The sequence below is a fragment of the Elephas maximus genome, chromosome 21 (genome assembly GCF_024166365.1).
Source record: "Elephas maximus indicus isolate mEleMax1 chromosome 21, mEleMax1 primary haplotype, whole genome shotgun sequence".
NCBI lineage: Eukaryota > Metazoa > Chordata > Mammalia > Proboscidea > Elephantidae > Elephas > Elephas maximus.
The window spans coordinates 62,615,609-62,629,311 of record NC_064839.1 but is presented as its reverse complement, the minus strand read 5'-3'; the positions used below and the strand labels follow the sequence as shown (position 1 = coordinate 62,629,311).

The 13,703-nt window shown below is 35.3% G+C and overlaps 1 protein-coding gene across 3 annotated transcripts in view; it reads left to right on the top strand.

Moving 5' to 3' along the window:
• The window catches only part of SPOCK3 (SPARC (osteonectin), cwcv and kazal like domains proteoglycan 3), a 513,758-nt gene that overhangs the window by 224,586 nt on the left and 275,469 nt on the right, over positions 1-13,703 (top strand). The gene's annotated exons all lie outside the window — the stretch shown is intronic.

Below are 13,703 nucleotides of genomic sequence, written 5' to 3'. Positions count from 1 at the left end.
TAATATACAGCCTTTTTGAAAAGAATGAATGAAAAGTTGAATATGACTTTTATTTAAAAGGTACATCAAAGAACATATTAAAATGAGGAATTGGTGGCAAAGGAAAAATAAAGCACATGTATAAAATAAAACAAGTATAATATTGGCATACAAAATGCATGTCATAAGGTTCTGTACAGTTAGAGACATGCCTCATGTTTGGTTTGGAATTTCTTGGTGGCTAAAGCCATCACCCATCTGTCAGTTTGTTGTACTGCAGTGGTTCATGCGTTACTATGAAGCTGGACGCTATGCCACCTGTATTTCAAATACCAGCAGGGTCACCCATGGTGGGCTGGTTTCAGCGAAGATTCCAGACTAAAACAGACTAAGAAGAAAAGCCTGGAAGTCTTCTTCCAAAAATTAGCCAGTGAAACGATATTGTCTAATACAGGGTTGGAAAATGAATCCACTAAGCTGGAAGGCACTCAAAATACACATGGCTGCAGCAATGGACTCAAGCATGCCAATGGTCTTGAAGATGACTCAGGACTGGTGGCATTTCTTTCTGTTGTACAAGAGTCAGAGCAGACTTGAGGACAGTTAACAACAACACAAGTAAAGAGAATGTAATCATCCACTAGATTCATGTTGTCTAAAAGAGCCTGGCTTTACTGAAAGCTACAGATTTCCTTATGTATTTATGAGGAATGTATATTTACCAATGAGTTGATGCTAATCTGTCCAATTACTTTGTTCATCTCCTTTTAAGATTAAAAAAAAAAAAGATTCATGTTGTCTAAAAGAGCCTGGCTTTACTGAAAGCTACAGATTTCCTTATGTATTTATGAGGAATGTATATTTACCAGTGAGTTGATGCTAATCTGTCCAATTACTTTGTTCATCTCCTTTTAAGATTAAGACTCAGTATTTAGTAAACCAAAAAAAAAAAAACCAAACCCAGTGCCGTCGAGTCGATTCCGACTCATAGCGACCCATTTAGTAAGACATATGCAAATCATTGAGGAAAAGTAACATCCCTTTTTTTTTTATATTGTGCTTTAGGTGAAAGTTTACCGAGCAAATTAGTTTCTCATTAAACAATTAACACACAAATTATTTTATGACATTGGTTGCCAACCCCTTGATGTGTCAACACTCCCCCCTTCTCAACCTCAGACTCCCTGATCTAGTAGATTTGTGTATTTGCCCAAGTCATAGCCCTAGAATTTCTAATCATTTAATGCCAAGTTTTACTAATTCCTTAACTTGAGGTTCTTACACCATTGAAATAACGTGGGTTCAAATTTCAATACCAGTGTAGGAAAAATTATTTTTTTAACCTGAATATCTATACACACAGCCAATTGCTTGCTTTTTATGGCTAATTAGTGGGTTTTCTTAATGAATTAATGAGGAAGGTCTCCAGAAATCCAGACTTTCAGTGGAGTTCCTAAATCTAGCTTCTATTATTTTCCATGGCCCATGGGCACATATAATGTCCTTGAATACATATTTAAATTCCAGGCCCCAGCCTAGAGTTTAGATTTTCTTTTATCATTCCCAAATTCTGTTGTTGTTGACAATGTATTAATATTTTGTGCTTTATTTTATTTATCATTTCTTTCTGACAGACTTAATGGCATGTGGAATGATCTCTCAGTTACATATGATGGTATATTAATTACATCAAAGGGAAAGAGAACAAAAGAGATTTTGAAAGAGTATTCAACACATAAGCACAATTTTCTTGGTTAGAGAGCTAAATATAATATTTTATCTGAAATAATAATTCATTTTGGAGACAAAAATTGCTTGAAAAGTTAAAATTGTATAACATTATATAGTCTTAATATATGAGACAGTATGTTCAAATACTCATTTAAGTTACATTTTTTATGGCTTTATGCTAATACTACTACTAATATATTTTAAAATGTAGCTAACAGGAAATAAGAATTATGAAATGTATTTGTTTATATTTATAATATGAATAAAATTCTCCAGGCTTTATTTATAAAAATCATTATCACAGAGTACTAATCCTTCTAAAAATTACATATAACCTGCTATATTTACAAATATTGTTGTTGTTGTTAGGTGCCCTTAAGTCAGTTCTGACTCATAGTGACCCCATACACAACAGAACAAAGCACTGACTGGTCCCGCACCATTCTCACAATTGTTTTATGCTTGAGCCCATTGTTGCAGCCACTGTGTCAATACATCTGGTTGAGGGTCCTCCTCTTTTTTGCTGACCCTCTATTTTATCAAGCATGATGTCCTTCTCCAGGGACTGATCCCACCTGATAATATGTCCATAGTATGTGAGACAAATATTAGGTATTTAGAAACGATTTAACTTTCAAAATGTTATTTAAGTAATTCACTTTTAGATATAAAACTTATGTCATTGTAATTCTAATGAAATAATATCATTTTTTAAGCTCAAGACATGAATCTTCTGTATTTTTAAAATTTATCTTCACTAAAAATCCCTCTACCTTCACAGCCTTCCCAGTTTCCATTAACCTGGTCTATAGTTTATTAACAGTGATCACTTCTCTTCCTACCATTCCTTTCTTTGCTTTTTACTTTTGACATTTGTATGTTTCCCTTTCAACACTTACCAATATTTCTGCAAAAAAATTTTTTTTTCAAAGACCAGACTTAATGGTCTGACTGAGACTAGAGGAATCTCGGTGGTCATGGTCCCCAAACCTTCTGTTGGCCCAGGACAGGAACCATTCCCAAAGACAACTCATCAGACATGGAAGGGACTGGACAATGGGTAGGAGAGAGAAGCTGATGAAGAGTGAGCTACTTGTATCAGGTGGACACTTGAGACTGTGTTGGCATCTCCTGTCTGGAGGGGAGATAGGAGGGTAGAGAGGGTTAGAAACTGGCAAAATTGTCACGAAAGGAGAGACTGGAAGGAGGGAGAGGGCTGACTTATTAGGGGGAGAGTAAGTGGGAATATGGAGTAAGGTGTATATAAGCTTATATGTGACAGACTGACTTGATTTGTAAACGTTCACTTAAAGCTCAATAAAAATTATTAAAAAAAATACCAGATTTCAGAAACAATAGTTGAAAATAATAATGTAAAGTATCTCATTTATAATGGTTCATACTAATTACATGTTTAAATAATATTACTTTAGATACACTGGGTTAAATAAAATATATTAGTGAATTAAAAAAATATATATTGTTTCATAGAACCATTTAAACAAAAATTTGAAGCAGGTATATTAAATGGATATTTAGAATGTCTAATGCCTTGGAGTCAATTAGGCTTTGGTCAGTGTGAATATTCATAATTGTACTCTGCCCTGTTACATCCACCCCTTGATGGGAAGAAAAGCTGTTGACAAAGAGCAATATCAGTAAGCTCTTTCAGATTCTACTCAACACAGGCGTCCTTCTGAAAATTTTAAACTTAATGCTTTTTTCACCAAGGAAGAAAAGGACTTTCTGAAGCTGTAATAAAGGACATTTTAGATTGCCATAGAGTCATGTCCTTGTTGGATAAACTATGTAACTAGCCTTTTAACAGGCGGTCATTTTAAGCTTTTATGGGGATTACAGGCAGGACTGACCTGTTGCTTAAATGACATTCTGCGTATTGTATTAGTCACACATGAATAGAGCCACAAGTCAGGATATTTATGTTTTCTTGATCGGTATTCAATTCATGAAACACTGAGAACTGAAATATGTGCTAAATCATTTATTAATGTGTCTATCAATAAGAAATATGAGAATTTTCAACTGAAAAAAAAGTTTATATTTGCTCTTAAGTTCTGTATTGTCTCCCTTAAATAGAAAGTATGAAATTACTATTTTGTACTCATTATATTCCCCCAAATATATGTCTTTAGCATATATATTCTGAGTAAAGACTAAGCCAGAGCTGATACTATTTATTGGCTGCAAAGAACAGGTAGAAAACTATGTATTTGTGCTGTGTTTTTATTCCTGATAAAAAGGGTAGATAATTGTTTTCTTTCACGAGTCAGTAGGGTAAATATTGGCTCATTCTAGTACCATGTTTTAACTGACAGGCACTGATAACTTTAAGGAAGGCAGGATATCTTAATTCAAATGAATCTTTTTAGTTGAAATCAGAAATATATCAGGAGGCCTAAGTAAATTAATATAAAAATTTGTTATGCGTTTTTAATTATCTTATTGAATAAATCTTTGTTTTCAATAAAACTACTTTATTAAAGGCATTGAAAGACTTATATGATAAGATGAAATGAATGTATACGTGTGTGTGTTCATCAGAGTTTACAATTTCCATGAATTTGTTTTGGAATTTTTTGGTGATGTCATGTTTATTCACTAATGGAATGGCTGCTGAATCATTGTTGGTAGTTTTTTATTATTTGAAAAAATGTCGTGCCAAACTCAAGTGGTCCATTTTGGTACCATGTTCTATGAAGTACATCACAAATATGCTTCATAGCAGTACCATGGCCCAGGAAGTTGGTTGCACTTCCTGTTTCCATTTGAGTTATAAAATATCTTGCTAAATTTTCTGGTGAGCACTTGATAAAAGATGTCATCAGGGAGGTGACTAATGCAAGTGAGTCATCTCAGTCCCATGTTCCATGAAGCACATCACGGATGGTACCATGGCCCAGAAAGTGCAACACAAACTGTTCTCACCCCAAAATAACTCACGTACCTGACTATTTCCTAATGCTGGTAACCGTACCGTCCCAATAACACAAAGGAAATAGTAAACATACTTGCAAGCCTTATCTCACTGTATAGAAGCCAAAAGACACAAAGGTTTCACATAACCACTTCCTGGAGGAAAGTGATACCAATGGCTCTCAACAATCAAATGCATCGCAGATCAACTTCCTTGCTTTTTTGGGCTCATACTGATGGTTTTTAAGTGGGGCACCAATGGTATGGGTAATATCCTTCATTCTGTGTGCCACTGTGCTGTTTCACTAAAAGGTAATCTCAGGGGATAGGCTTGGCGCTAGGTTTAAAGAGCATCTCAGGGCAGTAGTCTCAGGGAGTCCTTAGTTCTCTACTGTTTTAGTTTGACTTTTTTTTTTTTTTTAATAAGAATTTGAGTTCTCCTCCATATTTTTCTCCCATTCTGTCTGGTACCAACTATTGTGACCCTGATCAGTGTAGCAGTTTCTTTACCATAGTTATTATATGGAGTGACAGAAAAGCTGCAGAGTGAATGTAGTCACCGGCTGACTACTTGGAAGAAGACTGTGCTAGATGAGAACGTGCTTATGAATTCTAGTGATAACAACAAAAAAAAAGTTTCCCTGAAGTAACTCACCATGGAAAGGAATCTCTGAGAAAGGGAATGGAAACAAAATTTATTCAAGGAAGCCTTCGGCATGGCTATGCTATGATGAAGGCACACACTGGAGCTTGGTAGTGTTGAGTCGTGAGAGTCCAAGAGTGTTTGAGGAAGGAAGTGTTATAATTTAGAATGGTAAGAGAACACTAGCCCATGACTAGAAAGGCATCTGTGAAAAAGTACAGATTTAAAATTGAGCATAGATTGTCATACTGTGGTTACTTGCATGTTGCTATGGTACTAGAAATTATGCCACGAGTATTTCAAATACCAGCAGAATACCCACGGTGGAGAGGTTTCAGCAGACCTTTCGGACTAAGACCAGCTAGGAAGAAAGGCCTGGTGATTTGCTTCCAAGATTTAACCAATGAAAACCTTATTTATCAAAACAGACTATTATCCCATGTAGTGCTGGAAGATGAGCCCCCAAGGTTGGAAGGTATTACACAATAACTGCAACAGTGGACAAAATCATACCACCAATCAAAAAGATGGCTTTTTATATATGAGGTCACCATGAGTCAAAGTTGACATGCCAGTAATTAACAATGGAATTAAAAAAAAAAAAAAAAAAGAAAAGCATTAGTGGACATATAGAAATGTTAAAGGGTTTTCCAAAGTCTGTATTTTGAAAAGACATAAAATGGCCATGCTTTCATCTGAAATGTGAAAGATCAGAGTAAATAGGTGGTTTCCAGGTTCTGTCAAACAATTTTCTAGGTTGGAGAGCTATCATTATACAGTATGAGGTTCTGAGAAATTGTATGTGGAACTTATTAGGGAGAAAGTAGCACAAATATCAGCTCTTAGAATAAAAACTAAGCTTAAGTATTCTAGTAATACTCAGTCTTGTTATCTTACTACATAGTACATATTGCTGAGCAGTTTTAAAATTTATTTGTTCTGTGCTTGATAAATAAAAAGGTGAGCTGGTCATAGGAGATTGCTACAGCTGCTCTCCATATTGGAAACCCTGGTGGCGTAGTGGTTAAGAAGTACATCTGCTAGCCAAAAGGTTGGCAGTTCAAATCCACCAGGCGCTCCTTGGAAACTCTATGGGGCAATTCTACTCTGCCCTATAGGGTTGCTATGAGTTGGAATTGACTGGACGGAAATGAGCTTGGTTTTGGTTTTACTCTCCACATCACTTGTAGACCGGGGAGCAAAATTCTTCAGTGGCAAATCATTTAGGCTTTGAAGTTCAAAGGGGTTGTGTTTGTATGCCAGTTGACTCGGTAACATACAACACCAATCCTGGTTTTAGAGGTAACAAAACTGTAGTGCGAATATAATGTTTGTTCCAGGGTGTATAACTAGTAACTAGTAGACCTGGCATATAAATCCAAGCCCTTTGAACTTCAAAGCCTAAATGATTTCCTGCTGATGAATTTTGCTCCGTGGTCTGCAAGCGATGTGGAGGGTAAATTCAAAACCAGATCCGTTGCCATCGAGTCGATTCCGACTCATAGTGACACTATAGGACAGGGTAGAACTGCCCCATAGAGTTTCCAAGGAATGCCTGGTGGATTCGAACTGCTGCCCTTTGTTTAGAAGCTATAGCTCTTAACCACTGGGCCACCAGGGCTCCAAAGCTAGGATGGTAATACACATTTCAGATAATAGGATTAAGGAATAGTTTGCATATAAACAATCAAGAATTGGAGTGTCATGGAACATAAACTAAGTACATGGCGTTTATTGCATGTCCATGTAATATCTTATTCAAATCCATAGACTGGAAGTATTTTAGAATTTAGAAATTTTTATATTATTTAGAACGTAATATCCTATGCAGGAGCCCTGATGGCCCAGTAGTTAAGGGCTTGACTGTTAACCTAAAGGTCGGTGATTCGAATCCACCACTGCTCCACAGAAGAAGGATGTGGCAGTCAGCTTCCATGAAGATCTAAAGCTTTGGAAACCCTGTGGGACAGTTCTACACTGTCCTATAGGTTTGCCATGAATCAGAATTTTTTTTTTTAATTTCCTAAGCATGATGTGTTTTATATCTGTGGAAGGAATACACAGAGTAACTGTACCAAAAAGAATTGGTTTATATTCATCCATTTCAGGAGGTAAACATATGATCAAGAACCAGTGCTATTATGGACTGAATTGTGCGCCCCGAAAATGTGTGTCAACTTGGCTAGTCCATGATTCCCAGTATTGTGTGACTGTCTACCAATTTGTCATCTGATGTGATTTTCCTATGTGTTGTGTATCCTACCTTCATGATATTAATGGGATGGGATTAGTAATAGTTATGTTAATCCATCTGGTTAAGGGTCTTCTTTTTCACTCATCATCTACTTTACCTAGCATGATGCCTTTCTCCAGGGACTGGTCTGTCCTGATAACCTATCCAAAGTAAATGAAAGAGTCTGACTATCCTTACTTCTAAGGAGTATTCTGGCTGTACTTCTTCCAAGACATCAATTTGTACACTGAGCAAATAATCAGAGAAGCTGTACTATGTGAAGAAGAACGTGACATAAGGATTGGAGGAAGACTCATTAACAACCTGCAATACAAAGATGACATGCCTTGCTGGCTGAAAGTGAAGAGGACTTGAAGCACTTACTGATGAAGATGAAAGACTACAGCCTTCAGTATGGATTACACCTCAAAATAAAGAAAACAAAAACCCTCACAATTGGACCAATAAGCAACACCATGACAAATGAAGAAAATTTTGCAGTTGTCAAGGATTTCATTTACCTGGATCCACAATCAATGCCCATGGAAGCAACAGTCAAGAAATCAAAGGATGCATTGCACTGGGCAATTCTGCTGGAAAAGACCCCTTTAAAGTGTTAAAAAGCAAAGATGTCAACTTGAGGACTAAGACGTGCCTGACCCAAGCCATGGTGTTTTCAGTCCCCTTATATACATGCGAAAACTGGACAATAAATAAGGAAAACCAATGAAGGACTGATGAAGGATTGATGCATTTGAAATATGGTCTTGGCCAAGAATATTGAATATATCATCGCCTGTCAGAAGGAACAAGTCTGTTTTGGAAGAAGTACAGCCAGAAAGCTCCTTAGAATCAAGGACGGTGAGACATGGTCTCACATACTTTGGACATGTTATCAAGAGGGACCAGTCCATGGAGAAAGACCTCATCCTTGGTAAAATAGAGGGTCAGCAAAAAAAGAGGAAGACCTTCAATGAGATGGATTGACACAGTGGCTATAACAATGGGCTTAAACGTAGCAACAATTGTGAGGATGGCGCAGGAAGGGGCAGTGTTTAGTTCTGTTATACATAGGGTCGCTATGAGTCAGAACTGACTTGATGGTATCTAACAACAGCAACAACAACATGCATAAATTGTTTTATTTATATATGTGTGTATGTATATATATATATATGCATGTATATATGTATATCTGTATATATATATATGTACACACATATTTATAGGGTCACTGTGAGTCAGAATTGACTTGAGGGCAATGGGTTTAGTTTGGCTTTGTATATTACTGCAGCATACCACCTTGTAACAAAATACAGTAAAATTTTGGCAGCTAAACATTTCTCTTTCTGACAATTGGTTATCCTCCCTATATTGATTACATAGTCTTTCAGTGCATCTCTGTATTCTTGGGTTGGATCTTTATGCATATAAACCTGATATGCCACTGTCCTACCTAAAATTATTCAGTGTCATGGCCTTCTTCATAAGGTAAAACTCTGAAAGGTAAGACACATTTGTCTGCCTGTCTATTGATTTTTACAAATTCTCACAGGCAAAAATGCACATTTTATATTTCATTAATCCTGAGCTATCTGTTATTTCATGAATACAGCATCCCTTTTTATATGATTACAGTATTCGTACTGGGTCTGTATATTGGAGTATCTTTCCATTTTGTACCCTTGATGATTCCTATACATCTTTCAAAACCTAAGGTTTTGAATAATCAAATCAGCATTTCCCATCACTTTAATCACCCTCTATGCAACAGCGTAGATATGATCTCTTTGTGTGTGTGTTTCTGTGTGTGTATATTCCCTTAGTAGCATATTTTCATTGTCTAATTATACATCTATCTTACAATAAAATTGTTGAATTATTTGAAAGCAGAGTCCAAGACTTAGGATACCTGGCACCAAAAATGTATGTACTGAAGCACCATAATCTACCTTTAGAGCAGAATGCAATATTGGAGATTAATTAGATCATCATTTTATAGATAAGTCTAATAGGTGAGATGGAGATTTACTAGTTTGTGCTAGATTGGCCTGTCAAAATCTGAATCAATATCCGGAGAGATAAGCTTCTGTTATACTTGTCAAGTATCTGAGAAATTTTTTCTTGGCATTTGCTGAGCTAAGTGCTGACTGGTCAGTCCTTAACTCCATCAAAAATAAAATACAGTATGATTTAGGAGTGCTTTAGCCTTGATTCATTAGGCATTCAACTTCCAAAATCCACACTCCTTGTGGGCAAACACTGTTAAAATCCAGATATGAGCTTGTGCAGGTTAGAAGTTCCAGTCTTGCTTATTAAAGTGTATTTTAGCTCTGGATACTAATTTTAATGCCTTCTTTTTGCACATTAGTTATGACACTTTGTACTTTTGTTACTGTCAGGACCATTGGCACTTAATATGAATACCCACAGTAAGTCTTCTGGTCCATAAAGAACTCAACATATAACTCGCAATCGATGTTTCTGGCTTTTTGCTGTCCTGACCTGTTGTCAGCGTTGTGTGTCTCTATATTTCTTTTCTCTTCTTTGAGACTTCTCTTTGTGAATTAGATCTTTCCTTACTGACACACCTGTCTACACTCACATTTGTTTTCTGTTCTCTCCTACTCCTGCTGGCTTAGTCACTCTCACCATTAGTTATTGTATTGGGCTGCCTGGTCTCCTTCCTAGTTTACCAAGTATGGCTGTAAGCAAGGAATTCTGAATTGAAAACCAAGACTCCCTGTGAAAGTGTGGATTTACTTCCCTAATGCACTACAGCTCAAAGGTTAAATTATAAGGCAATTGTTTGAAATTCAATTGAATTTTCTGAAAAAACAAAACAAAACTTAATCTTAGGTAGTTGTCCACATTAGTTCACACTGATCAGAAAAATTATTAAAATTAGGAAGAAGAAATAAACATGGCCAAATGAACTCACAGGAACTAGCTGAAATCTTTCTTGAGATAGTTGCACTGAATGGTTGGGAGGAAGCTAAATACAGTGATACGGAACACATTACCACCTGCTATGAATACAACAGAAGATGCTAATATGAAAAGAAAGAAGAGGATAGTAACAGAAGAAGGTGATGAATTAAGTCAGGCCTCTAAGACACAGAATTGATTATAATCAATGGACTTTAGCCAGGAGGAAGATGGTTGTGTTATGATTTCTAGAATGAAATCTCAGGCATATTTACAGTGTGTGATGTTTTATAGTTTTTAAGCTGCCAGACATGGATTTTTGAAAATACAATTGGTTTAAACCCATGGAAAGAAAGTGGTCTTAGACATTTTCCTTATTTCAAATCCTGTTATATCTGATGGAAATCCTGGTGGTGTAGTGGTCAAGAGTTATGTCTGCTAACCAAAAGGTGGGCAGTTCGAATCCACCAGGCACTCCTTGGAGACTCTTGGGCAGTTCGAATCCACCAGGCACTCCTTGGAGACTCTTTGGGGCATTTCTACTCTGTCCTATAGGGTCACTATGAGCTGGAATCTACTCAACGGAAGTGGTTTCTTTTTTTTTTTCTTTTTGTATTATATCTGAGTCTTAACATTTACTTCCTAGATTTTGTTTTCCATCTCGTGCCAAATACTGCTACTCTTTTATTAGATCTTTTTGATCGTTCCTGTAGAATTTTATGCGAAACTTTGTCATTAAATTTCTTTTTACGTGTAATATTCTGATAATTTCCTTCCATCTGTCTGCTCATTTTTGAGTTCTGATTTATCTTATTAAAAAAATACAAAGTGAGAAATGTCATAGAACTTTTGAAAATTATCTAGCAGACTGTATAAGGTAAAGAAAATAGGAATAAGTAAAAAAAAAAAGTATGGGTAGTGTACATTCAAAGTGTAATTAGGTTAGATTAATCGTGATATTTTTATTTGTACTACTGTGTTTTATTTCAAAATGAAAACATTCCTCTTTTAGAATATCTCCTAGATTAAATATATTTGCAATGAGTATATAACATATATGTATAAATAGTACAATGGTAAGTAGCGATGACATTGTTTAGTCATTAGGCAAAATTGTTTAATCTTTCATGAACTTTACAAAGTGATTTTAATAATTAGAAATCAAAATAGACTAAGGATTAGAAATGGCTGAAATCATTTTAATGCCTTCTAAATTACAGTATGTTTATCTTTTATGTTGTTCAACTGAGGCAACACGGTTTTAAGATATAGTAGTTTGATGAAATATTATTTTTTAATTAGTGACAATATAAACTGTGATAATATGAGAATGTTTTAGCAATTGGTATTTGCAGTGTGAAGAAAATATATTCAGTGTTTTATAGATAATAAAATAATTAATATAGATTTTCTTAATTTTTGAAAATACTTGGAAACTAAGACCCAGACCCAGTGCCTTACTATAATTGATCTAATAATTACTATTAAAAAAAAACAACCAACCAACAAACAAAAAAAAAAACCTTTCCTTATTATGGAGGAAATCGGAATATTTGTATTTTCAAATAAATGGATTTTATGCTTTGACCATTTTATCATGGAATAAAATGTCTATTAATGTTTTATCAACTATACGTGTTAGTATTTTCTATTTTAAATGACGCTTATTTGAAATCTTAAGTTTTTCAGAAATACACTTTGTATTTTTAAAGCAATAAAATGTGTTTATATATACACATATGTATAGTTATATTAAAGTCATTGATTATCAAAACTGATGCACTTTATTTAGATTATTGAATAAATATGCTTGTGATTTAACAAATTCATAAAGCTAAATTAGATTTTTACGTCAGATGTCATTTGGGGCTTAACCTAGGATTAAGATCTAAACAACACTTGCACAAATCATATTCCATGCCCAGTGGAAGGCCCAAAGCCCTCTCAGATATTTTTGCATATTCCAAACACACACTGTTCTGATCACTCTGGCTTTGATATTCTACATCCACTAAAATTTTATTTTCGGGTTGCCACTTTTCATTGTTTATGCCTCTCAAATTTGGAATGTTACCATATCTGAAACTAAGTTCCTTTTCCTTATATGTATCAACTCCCCCTCTAAACTTCCTATCAAAATAAATCACAACAACATATCAGTGACCATCACCAATGGCTATTACCAATAGCAGCATTATTAATAATAGCCAAAAAGTGGAAACAAACCTAAGACCCATCAGCTAATGAGTCGATAAATAAAATGTGGTATATTCATACAATGGGACATTATTCAGCAATAAAAAAGATGAATTACTGACAGATGCTACAACATGGAAGAACCTCGAAAACATGATGGCAAGTGAAAGAAGGCAGTCACAAAAGGCCACGTATTATATGATTCCATTCATATAAATTGTCCAGAATAGGCAACTTATAGATACAGGAAGTAGATTAGTGGTTGCCTAGGAGTTGAGGGGAGATTTGGAGGAAAGAGGTGACTGATATTGGGTACTGAGTTTCTCTTAAAGTAATGAAAATATTCTAAAATCGACTCTGGCAATGGTCACACAACTGGGAATATTCTAAAAAATTTGAATTTTACCTTTGTATAAATTAATTGTGTAGTCTGTGAATTATATCCCAAAAAAACTATTTTAAAATGTCACAAACCAGTTGCACACATCCTTGTGTTGGCAGCCACCATGAGAGAGGTTTTGTTTGGAGCAATGCAGGTATTTTACATGTCGGGGAACAAACACTTTAATGAAAACAGATCTTTTACCATCTCGCAGGCAGCCCCCAAGTACAGTTCTAGACTTTTCTCGTATAATCAAAGACTCATTTATGCCCACTGTATCTATCTAGGGAAAGCAGAAAGTATAAATTGTAGTGCCCCACTGACATGAAATATTGCATTAATGCACCCCAACTTTACTACTTAAAGGGTAGTAGCCAGTGAGAAGAATTTTGGTCTTGACATTTCTGTTTTGATTACATAGTGTTTGATCACAGGGGTATGTTCAATGTGCATTCAAACATGTGATCACAGGGGTATGAATAGAATATGTGATCACAGAAATATGAACAGAATGGATGAGACCAAACTACACCTACCCATTAACTCTAAGTTAGATGGGCTTAAGCAAAAATAGTTCTTGTTAGAGGAAGGAACTCTGTGAAGAAAATTTCCAGCTACATGCTCTGTAAATTGCTTGATCACATTGTGTTTGATGAGATTATATATCTCTATTTACA